Below are 23,310 nucleotides of genomic sequence, written 5' to 3'. Positions count from 1 at the left end.
GGGTATTTGGGACGCTTCTTCATGAAACTTACTTATGTCTTTGAGGTCTGCTTGGAGTTTATCAAATACATATTATTTTCCTTGGACATTGGAGTCTTGCTGTACACATCCAACTTAATGGTTTAGTGAATGGGATAACACCTAGTATGCCAAGGTCAATGCTTGGCACCAGAATCACGAGCCACCACACAGCTTTGTAGATTCAAACAGCAATTCTTTATTCCAGCTCTCACACCACCTCCACACAGGTCCAGGGGCAATCGCGTTCTGCCGTCTCCTGCACAATTCACCTACTCCACGAGGCTCTCTCCAAATCCCATTTTAATATCACGAGAACTCAACGGGAACAAGCAGCAGGAACACCCTAATCCCAGCAATAATCTTCAACCGCCAACTTCCCTAAAACCCATTATCTTAAACTGGCAACGCCTTAAACTCAAGGAGCCGGTTACTTCCTCAAACCTGATCAGCTCTAAACCCCGATCCGCCTTGGTCCTTGAGCAAGGTCACCTTATTAAAGCATGCATGCAATGTCCCATCGAATGTCCTCTAAGCAGCATGGGGTACGCTTGGCAAGGAAATTTCGATGCGTCATTCCTACTTGGTAATGGCCCTCAGCACTAGTATATGATGGGCTGCTCAGGTAGCATGGTAACTTGATGGCTCATGGTTAAGTGTTTAGTCTCTGCTAAAACTGTTTATGGCCAACAGCTGTTTCTCGATGAGAGAGCAGTTATTCATGGAGGATGGCAGAGATTCACTCCAACATTCTGAGGGTTGGCTCTGCAAATTACTTAGCTAAAGGCTCCAAACAGCATCCCTATTGGACCCTGACATGTCAAACACCATTGGATCTACTGGATTGTATAGCCCAAGTGGCAGAGCATCTTGGGCCTGATACAGAGCCTTCTTTTTAAACTAGCAGTTTTTTGGGTCCTTCAGCAAATGGTCTATTTGAGTCTTTTTTTTTTTTTTTTTTTTTTAAAGAGAGAGTGAGAGAGAGAGGGGGACAGAGAGAGAAAGAGAGAGAGAATTTTAACATTTATTTATTTTTTCTTAGTTCTTGGCGGACACAACATCTTTGTTGGTATGTGGTGCTGCTGAGGATCGAACCCGGGCCGCACGCATGCTAGGCAAGCGCGCTACCGCTTGAGCCACATCCCCAGCCCCGAGCAAATGGTCTAATATAACAAATTATAGATTATGTTGTCTCTCAAATCCAAAGGGATCTCCTGATATTGTGTCTTCTATTTGGTTGTGAAAGGGGCCACAACCAAATCCTGGAACTTATCCCTCATCGTATACTATAGACTGAATATTTATTTCCTTTCAAATTTCACACATTAAATCCCATCTCCCAAAGTGATGGTATTTGTAGGTGAGAACTTTGGGCAGTGACTAAGTCATTACCTCACAAATGGGACTAGGTCCTTAGAAAAGGGACACTGGAGAGCTCCCTTGTTCTTTCTACCATGTGGAACATAGCAAAAGATGACCGTCTAAAAAACTAGGGAGGGGGCTCGTACCAGACACTGAATCTATCAGCACCTAGATCTTGTTTTTGACACCCAATTTCTAGTAATTTTTTACAGTAGCTCAAATGGCCTAAAACACTTTAGGAGAAATATCTCAACATAACCCCATACCACTGGACTCCTAAAATTTTGCTTGGATAGTTCTTCAAATTTTTGTTGGATTAATTTTTCACTCTTTGACATGCAACTATCTTGCCATTATGTCTACAGTAGTTGCTACTTTTTGCTCCCCAAGTCTAATAAGCATAATGTCATCAATGTAATGAACCAGTGTAATATCTTGTAAAAGGGAAAAGGGAAAGAGGGACAAGATTCCTATGAACATGTAGGGCATGGTGGCTCATGCATACCTGCAATCCTAACTACTTGGGAGGCTGAGGCAGGAGGATTGCAAGTTTGAGGCCAGCTTGGGCAGCTTTGTGATATCCTGTCTCAAAATAAAAAGCCTGGGGATATAGCTCAGGGTTAGAGTGCCCCTAGATTCCATCTCCAGTACCACCAACATAAACACACCCACACCCACACATACACACACACATACACACACGAAAAAAAAAATGAAATCACAGTGAGCCAAATTATAACACAGATCTGGACAGTAGAAATGTCCCTGAGTTAGACCAGTATATTCATGCTCTTGCGAAATGAAAGCAAACTGCTTTTGGTGGTTTTTACTAACAAGTATGGAAAGTGAGCATATGTTAATTTGCTCAAGTAATAAAACCATGTCTGATACAGCAGTTACCCAATTAAGCATGTGATGATCCACTGTCATTCTCTAAGATCTATCTTTCTTCTAAACAGGGTCAACAGACAAGTTGATGGGAATGTGGTGGGAATGACCACCCCTGAATCCTTCAAGTCCTTGGTGGTCATATTAATCTCCACAATCCCTTCAGGAATATGGTATTGCTTTTGGTTTACTATTTTCTTGGGTAAATGCAGTTCTAGCAGCTTCATTTGGTCTTTACCAGCATAAAAGCTTTCACTCCACAAGTTAGGGAGCCATTTCCAGCCATGTGTGTCTATTTTAATTGTGGCCTAGGTAACAGGAAATAACCATAAGATGGGTTCAGGACTCTTTGGGTGTACTGGGAGTTAGAGCTAGACTGAAATGTCTCACCTGACTTCCATTTGCCCATATTCTGACTGGTGGACTGTAGATGTTTTGGGTCTTCTGGAATTAGTGTGCTCTCAGACTAATGTTTAATAGTCCCCCAAGCTCTAATTATTTCCTTTTCTTCAACAAATAGTTACCTTGGTCAAAGGTCTTATGTGCTTTTTTAGACAGCTGGGAGAAGGATTAACTGTATAAGTATTTGGTACCATTTCAAGGTCTTAACTCAAGAGGACCCAACTTCCTATTCATTCAATGGGTTCTGGATCTAGATCAAGTCTGGGGATTGTTTGAAGTGCCATGATCCTGTTTTGATCATATAGCCTAGACTTTTGTTCACTTGACCTAGAACATGTCTATCTCGATCAAGTAAGAAGTTAGTGGTATTCCTATTTATTTTACATCTTAGAGAACTGTGATGAAATTCCCAAAGCCATAGGTCTGGAGGTCAGACTATTCTGATGGCTATTTGACTCTGCTTTTGTTTTTTCCCCCAGTACTTGGATATTATAACACTGTGCTACACTCTCACCCTTTTAAAATTCATACAGGGTCTTACTAAATTTCCCAGGCTGGTCTTGAAATTGTGATCCTCCTGCTTCAAACTCCTGAGTGTCTGGGATTACAAGTAGGCACCACTGCACTGGCTTGATTCTGCTGTTCCTTATATTAACCAGACTGCTATGTGTTGAATGTTTGTGACCTCTCAAAATTTACATGTTAAAACCCCAATTCCCAATGTGGTGCTATATGGAGATGGTGCCTTTGGGAATTACTTAGATCATGAGGATGGATCCCCCATGAATGGGATTAATGTCCTTTTTGTTTTAGATAGTGGGGATTGAACTCAGGGGCACTCAACCACTGAGCCACATCCCCAGCCCTTTTTTTTATATTTTATTTAGAGACAGGGTCTCACTGAGTTGCTTAGTACATCGCTTTTGCTGAGGCTGTCTTTGAACTCTCAATCCTCCTGTCTCAGCCTCCTGAGCCACTGGGATTACAGGTGAGCACCCCCATGCCTGGCCTGGATTAGAGTCCTTCTAAGAAGAGACACAAGGCCTGGCTTCAAAAGGCCATTGCTTCAATTTCAACAGTCTGGATAGTCTCTGCCCATAGTCATGGTTATGGGGCTCCCTGGATCCCTGGGGTGCTGACCTCTACTCAGCATGGGTATGGGACAGGACCATTGTTCTAATGGATTGAAAGGTGATATTTCTGTCCCTGTGGGTCTGCTCTGGAAAGTGGGATTGCTGCCCTAGTGGGATTGGAAAGTGGAGCAAGTCAAGAGGATTATTCTTAAATATCAAGAATAGTATGCTAGTTTCCTTATTTTGTGATTTTGTCATTTTAGTTTTCCATAATTATTTTATTCTTCTCCTTTCTGCTAAACTTAAAGATTTTTAATTAAGTAGCAATACTTTTTGTTAAGTGTCTAAATATTTTGATCACCTATTTTTAAATTGGGTAGGTACACTTTATTATCAGGTGAAATTTCCATTATTCCTGGTCTACTGTGAGTGTTTAGCACACATGGGTGTTGAATTTTTGCATATATTTTTTTTCCACTTTGATTCTGTCAATGATATTCTGGTGCATTAATTTTCATATTCTAACAAACTGAATGTTTTAATAAACTTGCATTTCTGGAATAAAACCTGGTCCATCAAAAAAAAAAAAAAAATTAAGTAGCAATACTAATAATTTTTAACCTTTGCTGCCACCATGTGGTTGCCTTTCATTATTGCACATTAAGAAAAGTGTCAGCTGCTATCAGAACAGGGATAAAGGTAGGGGGTACACATTAAAAAATTTTTAAAAAATAATAATGCAAAATATCTGAGAAATGAATCTAGAATATGTTACATGTATCTCTTTTTTCATATGTTATCTCAAATCCCACTAGTCAACATCTTACTTTTTTTAAAAAAAACAATATTTATTTTTTAGTTGTAGTTGGACACAATACCTTTATTTTATATATTTATTTTTATATGTTGCTGAGGATTGAACCCAGGGCCTCACACATGCCAGGCAAGCGCTCTACTGCTAAGCCACAACCCCAGCTCCCATCTTACCTTTTTTAGTAGTCTCCATTCTTTATTAAATCAAAATGTGTAATTACTCTGCGGAAACTGACTTGTTACCTACTGTTAATTATGTTTTTTTTAAATGGATTTCAGAAAAAAACTACATAGGAAGGTGAACCTGTTATCTATAGTATCTCCAAATCATAAAAATCTGTTAGCAGACTTTCATTTTGGTCTAGAACTTGTTATATTGGAGTAAAGCACTTTGACTTTCCCTAAATGAAAAATAGAGAGAAAAAAAAAAACAGTTTTAAAAAGTAGGATATGCTTATAATCCATTTTCCAGTCAAAATTTTCATGGGAAAGAAAACTATTGTCCTTGTCACCTGTTTCCCCACTATAACTTACTTTTTCTACTTGTTACTATCCCCAAACAAATCTCAACATGCCACTGTCAAGTTTTTAAAAAATTCCATTGACTTCCAATTACTTATAGGATAAAATGCAGACTTTAAAAAAAGACCTTTAATAAATCATTCTCAACTAATCTAAGCTCACTTTTGATACTAATATAGATAAATACTATCATCATATGTTAATCAGCTTTCTGTTACTGCAACAAATTCCTGAGATAACCAGTTTATAAAGAGAAAGGGTTGATTTTGGCTCACAGTTTTATAGGTTTTAGTCCATGTTCAATTGGCCCATATTGATTGACCTCTGACATTTGTTGTTCTGACATTTTTTGTCTAATTGCAATGAAAAGATACAATTCAGGCCTAGGACAGAAAGTGGAAACGGATCTCACTGTAGGCCCATGATGTGAAATATAAAACCTATCAACTGGGGACTGGGGTTGTATCTCAGTGGTAGAGTGCTCACTTAGCATGCAAGAGGCACTAGGTTCAATCCTCAGCACCACTTAAAAATAAAATAAAGATATTGTATCCACCTAAAACTAAAAAATAAATATTAAAAAACCTATCAATTGATTTCAGAGTTGTAATAGAAATAGTAAAACATGAAAGTTGTCATTATGGATGATAGTTCTTTTCCTATGGCTCTTAGTAGATTCTGATAGGTATACATGTATCATAAATAAAAGTAAACATGTCAACCATATTTGCTTCTGTAAAGGGAGATTGAAATACCTGAACTCTCTTGTGATTTTACTCTTATTGATTTTGTTCTCTGTATAATAAGATTTCAGGGAAGGCTTGGGTATAAAAGGAAAATTTATTTCCTAGTGCATAAGCTTGCATAGAAATCTCAGCTTTTCAAAGGGTAGTAGATCAAAATGGAAGATTGTTTTCCAGGAGTCAATATTCTTGTCCTTTTCCATCCAGGGAAGTAGGTGGGGAGAAATATCACAACATATGTTTTCACCTTCTTTCACAGTGTCCTCAAGTGAGTTCAGTATTTCTTTGCTCTTGTCATAGTTACCTGCCAAGGCAAATGCCAGCAGTGCCTTGGTGTAGATATGGCTGCCACAGGACCTTTCTCTGTTAGTGCCCAGGCTGACTTCAGGCAGATCAGGCATTGCGGAAAACAGAGTGCTGTGAAGCGAGAACAATGTTATTCTGAGTTACGTGAAAAGAGCAGGTACTGAAATAAAAGAGATTATAGGATAGGTGATACCAGTGCTTTTCAAATCAATCAATCAATCAATCTCTCTACTTATCTATCATCTATCTCCATCCATGCAGTCTCTCTTTGACCACCATTTTATAAATCATTCCTTTTTTTGGTACTGGGGATTGAACTCAAGGGTGCTTTACCACTGAGCTATATCCTCAGCCCTTTTTTATTTTTTATTTTGAGACATGGTCTCACTAAGTTGCTTAAGTTCTTGCTATATTACTGAGGCTGGCCTCAAACTTGTGGTCCTCCTGCCTCAGCCTCCTGAGTCACTGGGATTATAGGCACATACCACTGTTCCCACAAGAAATCATTCCTTTTTGTTTGTTTGTTTATTTAGTTTTTTTATGTGATGCTGGGGATCGAACCCAGTGTCTCATGCATGCTAGGCAAGCTGTCTACCACTGAGCCACAACTCCAGCCTTTTTTTTTTAAGTGCTTATATTAGTACATTGTAGTGACATGTAATAGTGGGATTTATTTTTGATAAATCATACATGTATGAACTTTAATTTGCTTCATTTCATTCCTTAGTACTTCTCTCTCCTTCTCTTCACCCTCCTTTTCTTCATATTTTTCTACTGATCTTCCTTCTATTTATCTATTTATTTTCAGTTGGTGCTTTATTGATATACATAAAAGTGAAATTCACAGTGGTATATCTGTACATGTGCACAGTGTAATTTTGTCAGATTCATCGCACATTTCCTCCCCTTTCTGATTCATCTTATCCCCTCCTCACTCTCCTTCTTCTACTTCACTGGTATTCCCACTATCCTTGTGATATCTGCTTCTCCTCCTTTTCCCTCTGACTTTGCTCTAGCTTTCACATAGGAGAGAAAACATTTGACTTCTCATTTGCTGAGTCTGGCTTATTTCACTTAGCATGATGCTCCTCATTTCCATTCATTTACCAGAAAATGACAAAATTTCATCTTTCTTTTTGACTGTATATACCATTTTTTCTTTATCCATTAATCTATTGAAAGGCACTTGGGATGGTTTTATAACTTGGCTATTATGAGGTGCACTGCTATAAATATTCATGTATCTGTATCCCCATAGTATGCTGGAAACCACTCCTTTTTAAAAATTATTTTTTATTTAAAATATAAGCTGATAAGAACAGTTAGAGGACATTTGTTTTGGGTTAGTTTTGGAACACATGCACATTTTTATTGGACAGATCCTTTTTTTCTTTTCTTTCTTTTTGATGCTAGGAATTAAACCTCATGCATTGCTAGGCAAGACACTCTACCGCTGAGCTACAATCCCCAACCCAAGTGCCCCTTCCTGATGGAATTTAGAAAATGCAAAAAGTTATTTGGCATGTGGAGGAGTGGTCTAGCCACAGGTCAAAAGATTTCATAGTAGTCTGGGAAGATGGAGAAGTAATATTGTACATACAGTGACTGGGGGTGAAATCTCCAGAAGGGCAGTGGTGATATAGGCAGAGAGGGTGACTTCATCTTTTATTCCACCCTGTAAATATAAAACAGAGAAAGAGATTAATTTCACTTTAGGAAACATTTTAAGATGTTTTTCTCTTCTCATGGCCAATCTTTACACTTCTGTGATTCTTTGGAAATTCTTCTTAACTACATCCTTATTGTATAAAGTATATTATCAACCTAGGTTCCATTTCTTTCTCTTCAATAGTATATGGATTTATTTTCCTACCTGTTGCCCTTGCATATTTTTCAGTCTTTTTATTTTGGAATTCTTTTCTCCCTTCTTCTTATGTATCTTCATTCTTAGAAAAATTATCAAGGGTTAGTGAGCCATTGTGTTTGTGACCAGCTCACAGAAGAAATCACCTTCATAGCATTATTGAATAGTGATCCAGAGCTCTTGAAACAGCCATTGGTCTTCTGCTTCTTGGAGAACCAGGTGAGGGATTGGGTAATGTGCATTTCATTGATAAAGATGAAGTCTTAATCTTGGGCAAGATTCTTGAGCACAAAAACTGTAAGCCTGATGAAAGACCAAAAGTGGGGTGATAAAGATATTTGTTTTCTTGGAGCATATTCATATGCACAGGCTTCATGAGGGTCCTCTCAACACTTCTGAATCAGTATGAGGAATTCTGAGTACTTAGAATTGGGGGATCACCCTTTGATACTCCAAAGCCTTTGGGATTTACTTACAATTAATTTACTACCAAGTGGTTTCAAATGCTTTTCTGGTTTACTATCTCATTGCTTCAGGGATTTAGGTTTCTTCTTTATTACTCTGGTAACTGACTAAGACACTTGTGCTCTCATGGTAGGGTTTCTCCCTTTTACTGATTTTCTTTTACAGATGAGAAATTTCATCTGTTTGGACACTTGTTATATCTACTGTGTTTTTGTCTCAAAATACTAAATTCTTCCCCTTTCCCTCTTCTACTAATCTCATTTACATTTATTATCTATTGTTTGCTTGTGTGTTTTATCTCAGAAGAATATTGTGTTATTAAATTCAAGGTAGTAATAGATTATATATAAAAATATATAAAATATGTAAAATATATAAAATTACATATTAATATATCAATATATATCTGTATATATCTATATCTATATATCTATATATCTCTATCTCTCTCTATATATATGTAGAGGTATATATATTTTCTAGTCTTAGTTTCTAGCACCTCTGGATTCTGGAAAATAACTTAAGTACCTAAAATTTTTATTTATGATGAATCTTTGAAAAAAAATTGGGAGTCAATGCAGATAAACCTTGAGGTAATCTTAATTATGCAAATTGTTGTGCAACCTAGGGACATTTATTTAATAGTCCTAGATATCAGTTTCTGCTTCTATAAAATGAGGTTCTTAATATCTAGATTACAGGGTTGCCTTGAAGAACAAGGGTTGTAGAAAGTCTGGCACACAACGCCTTTTTTTTTTTTTAACCAAATATTGCCTTGATTCTTGCCATTTTGATCCCCAAAGGTGCTGTAGGAACCATCTTGATGTTTGTATTTTAGTTATTTCAGATAACCTGGAACAGAAAGTTTTTAGATGTTTAATGAAGTATCAATGATACATCAGAATAAGACGATCCCTATATGTAGAGGTTGATGATGGAGAAGCCAGACAGAGCCACTGATGTGCCCTGGCTGCTTCTGCATGCAAGACCCTCCAAAAGAGTCATCACTATGCCACTAAGAGGTCTTTCCCACTGAAAGGCAATTTTATTTGTGGAAAGAACATTTATAACAGCAAAGTAAACTTTCTGTCTCTTACTTACCAACACTGAGATAACCTATGGCTTTAGATTTGATCTCCTGGGTCAGCTGTTGGGTTTCATTGAGATATTTCAAAAAGGACCACGTTCTATTCTACACAATCATAGGGCATCTGGAGAAGATTTTGTGTATTTTTTATGGAAGAACCTAATGTCACCTGAAAATGAGAGACAAGACATCAGAACAACTATTATCTTCAAGAACAATACAGCAATTTATTTAGAGTCACTTCTAAAATATAGCTCATGTGAAGATTTTTTTTTTTTTTTTGGTACTGAAGATTGAACCCAGGGGTGCTCAACCATTGAACTACATCCTTATCCCTTTTAAAAATATTTTTGTTTAGAGACAGAGTCTCACTGAGTTGCTAAGTGCCTTGCTACTTTGCTGAGGCTGGCTTTGAACTTGCAAACCTTCTGCCTCAGCCTCCTGAGCTGCTGGGATTACAGGCATACACCCCAGTGCCCAGCTATGTGAAGGAATTTTAATTTGAATGTAGGGTCAAATATTTTGAAACCTAAGTGTATACTAAGGTCACAGAGGTATTAGAAAAGTGTTAAAGAGGTGAAATGCAATTAAAAAGTTCTACTTAGAAACAAACAAAATAGATGTGGCAGGCCAATGGGTTGTAGCAGTGCCCATTGTTTCAAGTCCTCCAGGAGCTGAATGAGTCACCCAAAGCAGAGAAATAGGCTCTGGCTGAATCTTTTTTTAATTTAAAATTTAAAATTTTAAATATTTTCAATTTAAAATTTTGTTTTTTAGTTATAGGTGGACACAATACCTTTTTTATTTTTAACTTTATTTTCTATGTGGTGCAGAGGATCAAACCCACTGCCTCATGCATGCTAGATGAGTGCTCTATCACTGAGTCACAACCCCAGCCCTATCTTTCACTACTTTTGGTGGGAGCTTCAGGGACAGTTTTTCAGATATTCCGGTACTTTGATAAACAAACAAATCAAATGCATAAATGATTATGTGTAATGTCTATTTCCTAAGGCCAATTGTTTTATAAATGCACCTTTATTTTTTTTCTATTTTTTTAAATTTATATATGACAGCGGAATGTATTACAATTCTTATTATACATATAGAGCACCATTATTCATATCTCTGGTTATACACAAAGTATATTTACACCAATCATGTCTTCATATATGTACTTTGGATAATAATGATCATGACTTTCCACCATCATTTATAACCCATGCCCCCTCTCTTTCCCTCCAACCCCTCTGCCCTATCTGGAGTTCATCTATTCCTCCCATGCTCTCACTCCCTATTCCACTATGAGTCAGCCTCCTTATATCAAAGAAAACATTCGGCATTTGTTTTTTTTTTGGGATTGGCTAATTTCACTTAGCGTTATCTTCTCTAACTCCATCCATTTACCTGCAAATGCCATGATTTTATTCTCTTTTAATGCTAAATAATATTCCATTGTGTATATATGCCACATTTTTTTTTTTTATCCATTCGTCTATTGAAGGGCATCTAGGTTGGTTCCACAGTCTAGCTATTGTGAATTGTGCCGCTATAATCATTGATGTGGCCATATCCCTATAGTGCGCTCTTTTAAGGTCCTCAGGGAATAGTCCAAGAAGGGCGATAGCTGGGTCAAATGGTGGATCCATTCCCAGCTTTCCCAGGAATCTCCATACTGCTTTCCAAATTGGCCTCACCATTTTGCAGTCCCACCAGCAGTGTACAAGTGTACCCTTTTCCCCACATCCTCGCCAGCACTTATTGTTGTTTGACTTTATAATGGCTGCCAATCTTACTGGAGTGAGATGGTATCTTAGGGTGGTTTTGATTTGCATTTCTCTGATTGCTAGAGATGGTGAGCATTTTTTCATGTACTTATTGATTGATTGTATGTCCTCCTCTGAGAAGTGTCTGTTCAGATCCTTGGCCCATTTGTTGATTGGATTATTTGTTATCTTATTGTTGAATTTTTTTGAGTTCTTTGTACATTCTGGATATTAGGGCTCTATCTGAGGTGTGAGGGGTAAAAATTTGTTCCCAGGATGTCGGCTCTCTATTTACCTCTTTTATTGTTTTTCTTGCTGAGAAAAAACTTTAGTTTAAGTAAGTCCCATTTGTTTATTCTTGTTATTAACTCTTGGGCTATGGGCGTCCTATTAAGGAATTTGGAGCCCGACCCCACAATATGTAGATCGTAGCCAACTTTTTCTTCTATCAGATGCAGTGTCTCTGATTTGATATGTAGCTCCTTGATCCATTTTGAGTTAACTTTTGTGCACGGCGAGAGAAAGGGATTCAATTTCATTTTGTTGCATATGGATTTCCAATTTTCCCAGAACCATTTGTTGAAGATGCTATCCTTCCTCCATTGCATGTTTTTAGCCTCTTTATTAAATATAAGATAGTTTTAACTTTGTGGATTAGTCTCTGTGTCCTCTATTCTGTACCATTGGTCCACCTGCCTGTTTTGGTACCAGTACCATGCTGTTTTTGTTACTATTGCTTTGTAGTACAGTTTGTACTCAGGTATCGCTATACTTCCAGATTCACACTTCCTGCTTAGAATTGCTTTTGCTATTCTGGGTCTTTTGTTTTCCCATATGAATTTCATGATTGCTTTCTCTATTTCTACAAGAAATGCCCTTGGGATTTTGATTGGCATTGCATTAAACCTGTAGAGAACTTTGGGTAATATCGCCATTTTGATGATGTTAGTTCTGCCTATCCATGAACAGGGTACATTTTTCCATCTTCTGAGATCTTCTTCTATCTCTCTCTTTAGGGTTCTGTAGTTTTCAATGTATAAATCTTTCACCTCTTTTGTTAGGTTGATTCCCAAGTATCTTATTTTCTTTGAGGATATTGTGAATGGAGTGGTTTTTCTTATTTCCATTTCAGAGGTTTTGTTGCTGATATACAGGAATGCCTTTGATTTATGCATGTTGATTTTATAACCTGCCACTTTGCTGAATTCATTTATTAACTCTAGCAGCTTCTTTGTAGACCCTTTTGGATCTGTTAAGTATATTATCATGTCATCCGCACATAGCAATAATTTAATTTCTTCTTTTCCTATTTTTATGCCTTTAATTTCTTTTGTCTGTCTAACTGCTCTGGCTAGTACTTCGAGAACTAAATTGAATAGAAGTGGTGATAGAGGGCATCCCTGTCTTGTTCCAGATTTTAGAGGGAATGCCTTCAGTTTTTCTCTGTTTAGGATGATGCTAGCCTGAGGTTTAGCATATATAGCTTTTATAATGTTGAGGTAAGTTCCTGTTATCCCTAGTTTTTCTAGTGTTTTGAACATAAAGGGATGCTGTACTTTGTCAAATGCTTTTTCTGCATCTATCGAGATGATCATATGGTTCTTGTCTTTAAGTCTATTGATGTGGTGAATAACATTTATTGATTTCCGTATATTGAACCAGCCTTGCATCCCAGGGATGAATCCTACTTGATCATGGTGCACAAGTTTTCTGATATGTTTTTGTATTCGATTCGCCAGAATTTTATTGAGAATTTTTGCATCCAAGTTCATTAGAGATATTGGTCTGTAGTTTTCTTTCTTTGAAGTATCTTTGTCTGGTTTTGGGATCAGAGTGATGTTGGCCTCATAGAATGAATTTGGAAGAGCTCCCTCTTTTTCTGTTTCTTGAAATAGCTTGAAAAATATTGGTATTAATTCTTCTTTGAAGGTTTTGTAGAACTCCGCTGTATACCCATCTGGTCCAGGGCTTTTCTTGGTTGGTAGTCTTTTGATGGCTTTTTCTATTTCTTCCTTTGTTATTGGTCTGTTTAAATTGTGTGTGTCTTCCTATCTCAATCTGGGCAAATCATATGCCTTAAGAAATTTATCGATATCTTCACTATCTTCTATTTGATTGGAATATAGGGTTTCAAAATACTTTCTAATTATCTTCTGTATTTCTGTAGTGTCTGTTGTGATATTGCCTTTTTCATCCCGTATGTTAGTAATTTGAGTTCTCTCTCTTCTTCTTTTCGTTAGCATGGCTAAGGGCTTGTCTATCTTATTTATTTTTTCAAAGAACCAACTTTTAGTTTTATCAATTTTTTCACTGTTTTTTTTTTGTTTCAATTTCGTTGATTTCTGCTCTAAGTTTAATTATTTCTTGCCTTCTACTACATTTGCTGTTGTTTTGCTTTTCCTTTTCTAGGCTTTTGAGGTGTAGTGTGAGTTCATTTATTTGTTGTTTTTTTCTTTTTTTGAGGAAAGAACTCCAAGAAATGAATTTCCCTCTTAAAACTGCTATCATTGTGTCCCATAGATTCCGGTATGTTGTGTCTGTATTGTCATTTTTCTCTAAGAATTTTTTCATCTCCTCCTTTATGTCTTCTGTAACCCATTGATCATTCAATAACATATTATTCATTTTCCATGTGATGTAGGATTTTTCCTTCCTTCTTTTATCATTGATTTCCAATTTCATTCCATTATGATCAGATATGGTGCATGGTATTATCTCCACGCCTTTATATTTACTAAGAGTTGCCTTATGGCATAATATATGGTCTATCTTTGAGTAGGATCCATGTGCTGCTGAGAAGAATGTGTATCCACTTATGATGGTTGATATATTCTATATATGTCGGTTAAGTCTAGGTTATTTATTGTGCTGTTGAGTTCTATAGTTTCTTTATTCAGTTTTTGTCTAGAGGATCTGTCTAATGGCAAGAGCAGTGTGTTGAAGTCATCCATAATTATTGTTTTGTGGTCTATTTGAATCTTAAACTTGAGGAGCGTTTGTTTTATGAACGTTGCAGCTCCATTGTTTGGTGCATACAAATTGATATTGTTATGTCTTATTGGTGGATGATTCCTTTTAACAGTATATAGTGTCCTTCTTTATCCTTCTTGATTAACTGAGGTTTGAAGTTGATTTTATTCGATATGAGTATGGCCACTCCTGCTTGCTTCCGAGGGCCATGTGAGTGGTATGATTTTTCCCAACCTTTTACCTTCAGCCTGTGTATATCTTTGCCTATCATATGAGTCTCCTGAAGGCAGCATATTGTTGGATTTGTTTTTTTGATCCATGTTACTAGCCTATGTCTCTTGATTGGTGAGTTTAGGCCATTAACATTTAAGGTTACAATTGAGATATGATTTGTACTTCCAGTCATGCTTCTTTATTTATTTATTTTAGTTTGGCTAGTTTTACTTTTTGGTTATTTTCCTCCCCCTTTACTGAGATACCTCCTGCTGTTAGTTTTGGGCACTGTTTTTCAATTCCTCTTCTTGTAGTATTTTGCTCAAAATGCTTTGCAGTGCTGGTTTTCTTGCTGCGAATTCTTTTAGCTTTTGTTTATCGTGAAAGATTTTAATTTCGTTGTCAAATCTGAAGCTCAATTTTGCTGGATACAGTATTCTTGGTTGGAATCCAATATTTTTCAGTGTTTGAAATACATTGTGCCAGGATCTTCTCGCTTTCAAAGTCTGTGATGAGAAATCAGTTGTTAACCTAATTGTTTTACCTCTGAATGTAATATGCCTCTTTTCTCTCGTAGCTTTTAACATTCTCTCTTTGTTCTGTATGTTGGCTATCTTCATAATTATGTGTCTTGGAGTTGGTCTATCATGGTTTTGAATGTTTGGGGTTCTGTAGGCTTCCAGGATTTGGCAATCCATTCTATGTTTCATCTCTGGGAAGTTTTCTACAATTATTTCATTTAATATGCTGTCCATTCCTTTGGTTTGAATCTCTGTGCCTTCTTCTATTCTGATGACTCTCAAATTTGGTTTTTTTACGACATCCCATATCTCTTGAATAGATTGCTCGTGGGATTTAAGCATCTTTTCTGTGTTGACTATACTCTTTTCAAGTTGATAAACCTTGTCTTCATTATCTGATGTTCTGACTTCTACTTGATCAAGTCTATTTGTAATATTCTCATTTGAGTTTTTAATTTGGTTTATAGTTTCCTGCAATTCTAGGATTATTGTTTGATTTTTTTAAAGATCTCTATCTCCTGGTAGAGCTCGTTCTTTGCCATTTGAATTTGTTTGTTTAATTCATTTTCAAAATATACTTTTATTGCTTGGACTTGCTGTCGCATGTCTTCTCTAATATTCCTTTCCATTTGAGTTAGTATGCCTTGAGTTCTTTCCCTATCCCTGCTTCTGATGTTTCTATGTCCTCCTGTAGAATTAAGTTGTCTTGCATTGTTTGTACTCCTTTTTTCCCTTGTTTTCTCATGTTGTCCACGTTACTTTCCAGCTCTTTTTGATTGTCGTGTTTCTGCTCTCTTCTATAGATTTGTTTTGGTTCTGTATTACTCTGATGCCTCTCCTTTGTGTTGTTAAACTATGCCTGTTAACGTGGATTCCGCTGGGAAGGAATTCCGTGTCCGAGCTCCAGTGACGACACTACTCTGCAATGACAAGCCCCAGGCTCCTTGCCGGGGTGTCCTAATGGGGAGGTGTGACTGGATTGTCTCTGTTTGGTTTCAGCTCCTGGTCGCGGAAGGCGGGCAGTCTCCAGCCGCTCAGTATCACAGGCCGAGGGCTGGTGATCGGTTGCCTGCGGGCAGGCGTTCTCCTACCGCCCAGTTACGCGGGCAGTGGGCAGTGGGTGAACTGTCGCCGGCAGGCCTGCGGTTTCCAGCCGCCCAGTCTTGAGGGCCTTGCCTCTAGCCTCCTGGTTTCTCCTGCTAGTCTTGGTTTCTCCTGCTAGACCAGATTTCCCCTGAGTGATGGTTCCCGGCAGTTCAAACTGTACTCTGGGCCTGCCGTTTGTTGGGTGTGGAGGGTGACTATTGGGAACCCCGGCACTCTATTGTTTTGTTTCCGTTGTGGGGGATAGAACTGTACTGCTTCCTTCCCCATCTGAAATCCCGTACTCAGCCCGGGGGTCAGTGCTGGCTTGGCTGGCGGGATTCCACCAAATCGCAGCCACTTTTCTCCCTGCTTGCTAATTAATCGCTTCTCTGTGGCGCCACGCCTTCTGTAGCCGCCGGGCAGGCCGCGCGAATCAGTCGGCCTGAATCTCCGGAGTCCCACTGTTGGCTATTGGGATCCCTGGCACTCTATCACTTTGATTTTTTCTGCTTGCCCCTCCCCCAGCGCTGGCTAGACAGGTTTCGTTTTGGCTGCTGATGGGAGGGGGGGGTTGAAGGTCAGGTGTCTCTAGTTTCCCCCTAGTCTTTATGCAGGCTCACTCTGATACTCCCTCCCCCAGAAAGCCTAGGAGAGATTTTATTCGAATTCCCCGATGTCTGGGGGATGAGCTGAGTGACACACACCTGTTTTGTTGTTGCAATCTGTCGGAGAGTGGCGGTGGATATTTCAGCTTTCCAAGATGGTGGCCGCTGATTGCCTTGGTGAAGTGTCCGCTGTGGGGGATGGGACTGTACCGCTTCCTTCCCCTTCTGAAATCTCATACTTAGCCCGGAGGTCAGTGCGGGCTTGGCTGGCGGGATTCCACCTAATCACGGCCACTTATCTCCCTGCTTGCTAAGTAATGGCTTCTCTGCGGCGCCACGCCTTCTGTAGCTGCGGGGCAGGCCGCGCGAATCAGTAGGCCTGGATCTCTGGGGTCCCACTGTTGGCTATTGACCATTCTGTTTTTGTTACTATTTCTCTGTAGTGTAGTTTAAGGTCTGGTATAGTGATGCCACTTGCTTCACTCTTCTTGCTAAGAATTGCTTTAGCTATTCTGAGTCTCTTATTTTTCCACATGAATTTCATGACTGCTTTTATCAGCAAATAAATTAAAAAAATATTCATCTTCTCTAGCAATTAGAGAAATGCAAATCAATAAGAATACAAACAATAATAAGTGTTGGCAAGGATGTGGGGAAAAAAGCACAGTCATACAGTGTTGGTGGGACTGCAAATTGATGCAGCTAATATGGAAAGTAGTATGGAGATTCCTTAGAAAACTGGGAATGGAACCACCATTTGACCCAGCTATCTCCTCCTCGGTCTCTACCCATAGAACTTAAAAACAGCATACTACAGGGACACAGCCACATCAATGTTTATAGCAGCACAATTTACAATAGCTAAACCATGGAACCAACCTAGATGCCCTTCAATAGATGAATGGATAAAGAAAATATGGTATATACATACAATGGAATGTTATTTAGCATTAAAAGAGAATAAAATCATGGCATTTGCAGGTAAATGGATGGAGCTGGAGAATATAATGCTAAGTGAAGTTGGCCAATCCCAAAAAAACAAATTCTGAATGTTTTCTCTGATTTAAGGATGGTGATCCATAATATGCTGTGAGTTCGGGGGATGGGAGGATTAAATGAACTCTAGATAGGCAAAGGAAAAAAATGAGAGAGAGAGGAAGGGATTGGAAAGTGAGAGCATAGGGATTGGAAAGATGGTGGAATGCAATGGTCATCATTACCCTAAGTACATGTATGAAGACATGAAGGATGTGACTCTACTTTGTGTACTACCAGAGATATTAAAAATTGTGGTCTGTATGTGTAATATGAATTGTAATGCATTCTGCTGTAATATATAACAAGTTAAAATTAAAATAAATAAATAACAAAAAAAGAAGCTCTCTCGGGTGTAATTTGATTTAAAACACTGACCTTTAGTGCATTTCTGAGTCTTTGGAGTAAGATCTATAGTAAGATCTATAGCAATAACATGTCTCCACAATATATTCATTTTAAGGAAGAAACAACTAGTCTAATACAGTTTTATACAAGTTTAAGTGGAACTATAAAAAGAGGTACAAAGTTTTTGAGGATTTATGTTATTAAATAATATCAAAGAGGCGATGGGCTGAGAGTGTGGTTCAGTGATAGAGCACTTACCTTAGCATGTGGGAGGCCCTGGGTTCAATAACAGTACTGAAAAAAAAAAAAAACTGAAATCATGTCAGGGGCCAAACATGTCTTTTATTATGTGAATATGTCCCTCACTGTTTTGTTATCGATTTTTCTAAATGATTAATATTGCTTGATATCTGATTAAAAAATGTAGAAGAAATAAATTTATTTTTTGGTATTGCCTCTATAGCAATCTGGTTCCCTGGGTTACTGCTGCTGATTTCAGGTTAGTTTAAGTAAAAATCCCATATAGTCAACCTTTCCTTGCTCCATACTGCTACTCAAACCATTGACACACAATATAAAAGACTCACCAATGCATGCACTGGGTGCAAAGTTCTATCCACACAGACAATTCAAAACTTATCTAAAAGAGAGAAAATGTCCTAGTGAGATCCAGAAATCCAGGCCTTTTGAGTAACATGCTAAGGAGCACATCTCCTCATTTCTGGAGTTGGCCCACACGGAGCTTCATACCTGACTGTCCTGACTCATACATGGGCTTGTCTGACTGGACAAAAACAAGTGCTTTCTGTGCTCTTTAACAACACTGTGGGCTTTTTCTGAATTCATGGGTTGGTCCTTTTATTTGAATAGAGTGGAATGCTTCCTCCTCAAAAGGTGACTTTACTTCAAATACAAACCGAGAAGTGAAAAATTCTGCTCCATTTGTGTAGATGAATCAAAGAGCTTTCTATTGTCATGTATAGCTCATTAGAACTAACAAGACATTTAAAAAATAAGGGAAAAAAAAAGGCAAGGCTCTTGGTAGCTGAGAACACAAAAGGTCATGAGAGCCTTTATCATGTCTCCCTCTGGAGGCCTTAGCATTTATTCTTCACCTGTCCTCCTTCTACATCACGGGAAGGTAGGTGGGGGTTCCATGAATTATTACCCGAGTAAAAGGTAAAGGATAGTAAGTTATAAAGAATTGTAATAAATAGAAACCAAACTTCTTGTGGCTCAGTAGTAGCAATGGAAGCATGATCAACTTTGTAGATTAAATATCACCTTAATTAAAAAGTAAATCCAACCCTGAAAACCATGGAAGAGGAAAAAACATTATACACTAATGATGATAAGAATACGTCTTGAGGATGGGTTGCCCAAAGAAAAAACTAGAAGTTTACTCAGGGTGTCAATTACATGTGAAAGATAAAGGCCTTATTAGTTCTGGTATTATTTCAGTTTGAACCTTCTTAATAGAAACTATTCTTATTTAGAAAGTAACGCATACTTTCTCTGAATCATAGGAATATGTGAGAATTAAATAGAACATTAGCATAAACTTAAGTATGCCCTCTCTCCCATTTTTGGGTAGAAAAATCTATATTTTGTTCGTTTGTCAGGGTAAATATTCTCTCTAGGTTTTTCTTTGAAAACTAGTGATGTCTTTCTAGAATAATTCTCTGATACTGAAAACTCATCTCCCTGCCTCTCCAATTAGGAATATGTATGTATGGTTAAAGAACATAAAACTGGGATAGGTCGTTTGTATTCCTAGTAAAGGAGATTTCAGGTGTGGACATGGGAGGAGACCAGCACCATATACTACCTGGAAAGGAAGGCATTCAGGTCAGTCGAGGACATATATCATTGTCCATGACTGTGGTTTCCCATCACAAGTATTACCATCCTTTGTTCTTCCCCTGAGAAGGTAGGTTGACAGCACAATATTATGGCTAGTGACAAGAAAATTGTCCTATTTCTTTCTTGGTACTGGCAATAATTCAGCTTAGTCAGTGATATCCCACTCAAGGTAGGTTCTAATGACATGATAGTTTTATGTGCTTCCCTTACTAAACCTTTAGCACTCAAACTCCTGAACTTCATTTTTTTCTAAATTTAATTTTTTAAAAAGTAAAATATGAAAGGAATAATTATTTTCTGCATTAAAACATTCCAAGAAGATTATTCTCAATTGCCATGTTTAATTCTTGAAAAATAACCCAATGCCCTTTTTATTTTCAGATTCTCCTCATTCCTAGATTTATAACATTAAATGTTCAGTTTAGAGTTTTATCATTAACCCAATTCACAACTGAGAAATGGTGAGTTTTTCTTCAGTGGTTATTCTCCAACCCCTTCCTAGTATCTGAGAGGTTTTGTCCCCAAGTTGTCCATAATTCAGCACATCATTGCTATCTCTGAAATATGCTAAATATCACCAGATTATTTTCTTTTTTTTGCCTGCTTTAAAGTCAAATATTCTTGTTTTTCTGATCATAGCAAAGAGAAAAGTAATGTGACAGCAAAGTTATTGATAATGTGTTTATTTTTGACACCAATAATAAGCTGTTTTGGGACCTCATATTTTTCCAGGCACTTTGATCCTAACAACAGCACACATACATGATAGTGTCATTTCATGGACACAGAGACAGGCTCAAAGAAGTCTAACCTGCCCAAAGTCTTACCTGCCTCAAGTTGCAGCTCTAGTCTTAACATATAATTCAATCATGAGTGTCAACAATTTAAATATTTGGTTTTAAAATTGCTGTGTTTAGATGACTTCAACACAAAGAATAGCTCTTGAACACTGGAAGTTTAGGTCTCAGTGACAGACTATGAGAAGGTAGTCTTCCTAAATCAAATAATATCTAACTTTAGTCACAGTAATTAATAAGAGTTGGGAAAAGGACTATGTAGACACATATAATATTAAATTTGGAAGGGACATTCAGGAACATGGATGGAGAGAGTAGAATGGTGGTTACCAGAGACTGGGTGAGGAGGTAGGAAATGGGGAAATGTTGGTCCACGCTTACAAAATTGAGTATGAATATATTTGAGATATCTATTGCACAAAGAGTGACTAGAGTTAATTATAATATACCATATATTTCAAAATTGTTTAAAAGAGTAAATTTTAAATGTCTTACCACAAAAAATGATAACTAAGTGAGGTGATAGCTATGTTTATTGCCTGTAGTTAATCATTCCACATTGTCCACATGTATCAAAACATCACATTTTACTCTACACATAATACAATGGTTATTTGTCAGTTAAAAGAAAAAAAGGTATAGACAGAGATTTTAGGGAGGAAATGGCAATGGAATGGTGATGAAAAGGACTATGTAGACACATATAATAGACACAACAAAGAGGAGATGATATAGAAGGGCTGTGGTAGTACTTACAGTTTTCCATGGACAGAGTCAACTGTAGGCAGGAGTGCAAAAAGAATTAGGATAAGGCAGAGCATGTCTACCTTTCCCCATGGTGTGGGGAGAAAGTGCAAGAGAACAGGGAATATGGGGTCTTCCTCCTCACAGTCTATCTGGTCCCAGAAATCTCTCAAATCCAGAGGGATTTATTTAAGACAGTGTTCTGTGGAAACAGGAAGATCTACCAAGTCCCCCAAACAGAGTGTAGAATTCAGCAAGAATTTCCTGTAAGGGTCATTGATCTCACTGATGGCCTCATGATAATCCAAGATAAATCCTACAGGCTCAGGAGTGTACCAGAGTAGCTGCTGTTGGTGGTGGAAAAGGCTGCAGGGAATGGAAATCCATAGTACAGGTAGAGTCTACTTCATTTGGCTTGGAGCAGGCTTTCTCAACCTCAGCACTATTGGGCTAGGTAAATCTTCCCTGTGGCGGGTTGTAAGATATTTAGCAGTATCTGCTTCTACCCACTAGAAACTGGTAACATTCTCCATATAGGCATGTTCACCTTCTCCTTCTCTGACAAAATAGCCATTTAAGTGGCTATTTTTATGGCTCTTTACATAAATAGTAAAGGGGGTTGGTTGTGGATAATGGGCAGACTAATAAACTGTTTCCTGTTACATGTTGCTGTGTCTGCAGCTCCTTCATTAGAGCAGTGCCCACTAAACTTTTCTGACATTATTGTGTACGAATAAGCTGAAGAGATTTTGTGCAGCTAAAGGTGATTGTTTCTGGGGCTGAACTGATCAAGATTTGGGACACATCTTAATTCCTCAGTATGTTAATGTACTGGCTGGAAGTGCATTAGCATTTTCCTTCAAGATCAAGTGAGCTTTTCATTTTTGCAGAGATCCTATAAAAACATTCCTGAGGGGCACTGCAGGAAGGCACACGGTTACAGAGTGTGCAACAGACCCATGAGATGGCCTCACGAACAGCTCAAATCCCTGGGGAGACCCTGGGCCTCATCAGCTTCGGTCATAGGGGCAGGCTGTTGCTGATCAAGCCATGGCCTTTGGATTCAGCATTATATTTTATGACCCTTTCTTGCAGGATGGGATAGAGTGGTCTCTGGGTGGGCAGAAGATCTACACCCTGCACGACTTGCTGTATCAAAGGGACTATGTCTCCTTGCACTGCAATCTCAAGGAACACACAGCCACCTCATTAATGACTTTACTATAAAGCAGATGAGGCAAGCGGCTTTCCTTGTTAATGCAGCCCACAGTTGCCTGGCCTAGGCCCTTATGGAGGGCAAGATCTGAGAGGCAGCCCTGATGTGCATGAGCTTTGTTCAAGGTCCTTTGAAAGATGCACCAAATCTTATCAGTATTTCCCACAAGGCCTGGTATAGTGAACAAGCATTACTAGAGATGAGAGGGGTAGCTGCCATGGAGATCTGCAGAGCAATCACAGGTCGCATCCCAGAAACCTTGAGAAATTGCGTCAACAAGGAATTCTTTGTCACATCAGCTCCTTGGTCAGTAATAAACCAGCAAGCAATTCATCCTGAGCTCAGTGGTGCCACATACAGGTATCTGCAGGGCATAGTAGGCATGGCTCTGGGAGGACTTCCTGCAGCTATGGAAGGGATCATCCCTGGAGGCCTCCCTGTGACTCACAACCTCCCCCTGGTAGCACACCCTTCCCAACCTCCCTCTCCTAACCAGCCTACAAAACATGGGGACAATGCACAGCACCCCAGTGAGCAATAGCAGAGAATCCTGAAAGGAAATCATTCAAATAAATTTGGGACCAAGAGACAGTGAAAATGGAT

General features: G+C 38.3%; 1 pseudogene; it reads left to right on the top strand.

Moving 5' to 3' along the window:
- Positions 1-6,162: 6,162 nt before the first annotated feature.
- Positions 6,163-23,248, top strand: LOC101960933 (C-terminal-binding protein 2 pseudogene; annotated as a pseudogene).
- Positions 23,249-23,310: the final 62 nt, after the last annotated feature.

This window comes from Ictidomys tridecemlineatus, chromosome 6 (assembly GCF_052094955.1).
Source record: "Ictidomys tridecemlineatus isolate mIctTri1 chromosome 6, mIctTri1.hap1, whole genome shotgun sequence".
NCBI classification, from domain to species: Eukaryota; Metazoa; Chordata; class Mammalia; order Rodentia; family Sciuridae; genus Ictidomys; species Ictidomys tridecemlineatus.
The sequence above is the reverse complement of the archived record's forward strand: the minus strand, read 5'-3'. Positions and strand labels throughout refer to the sequence as shown.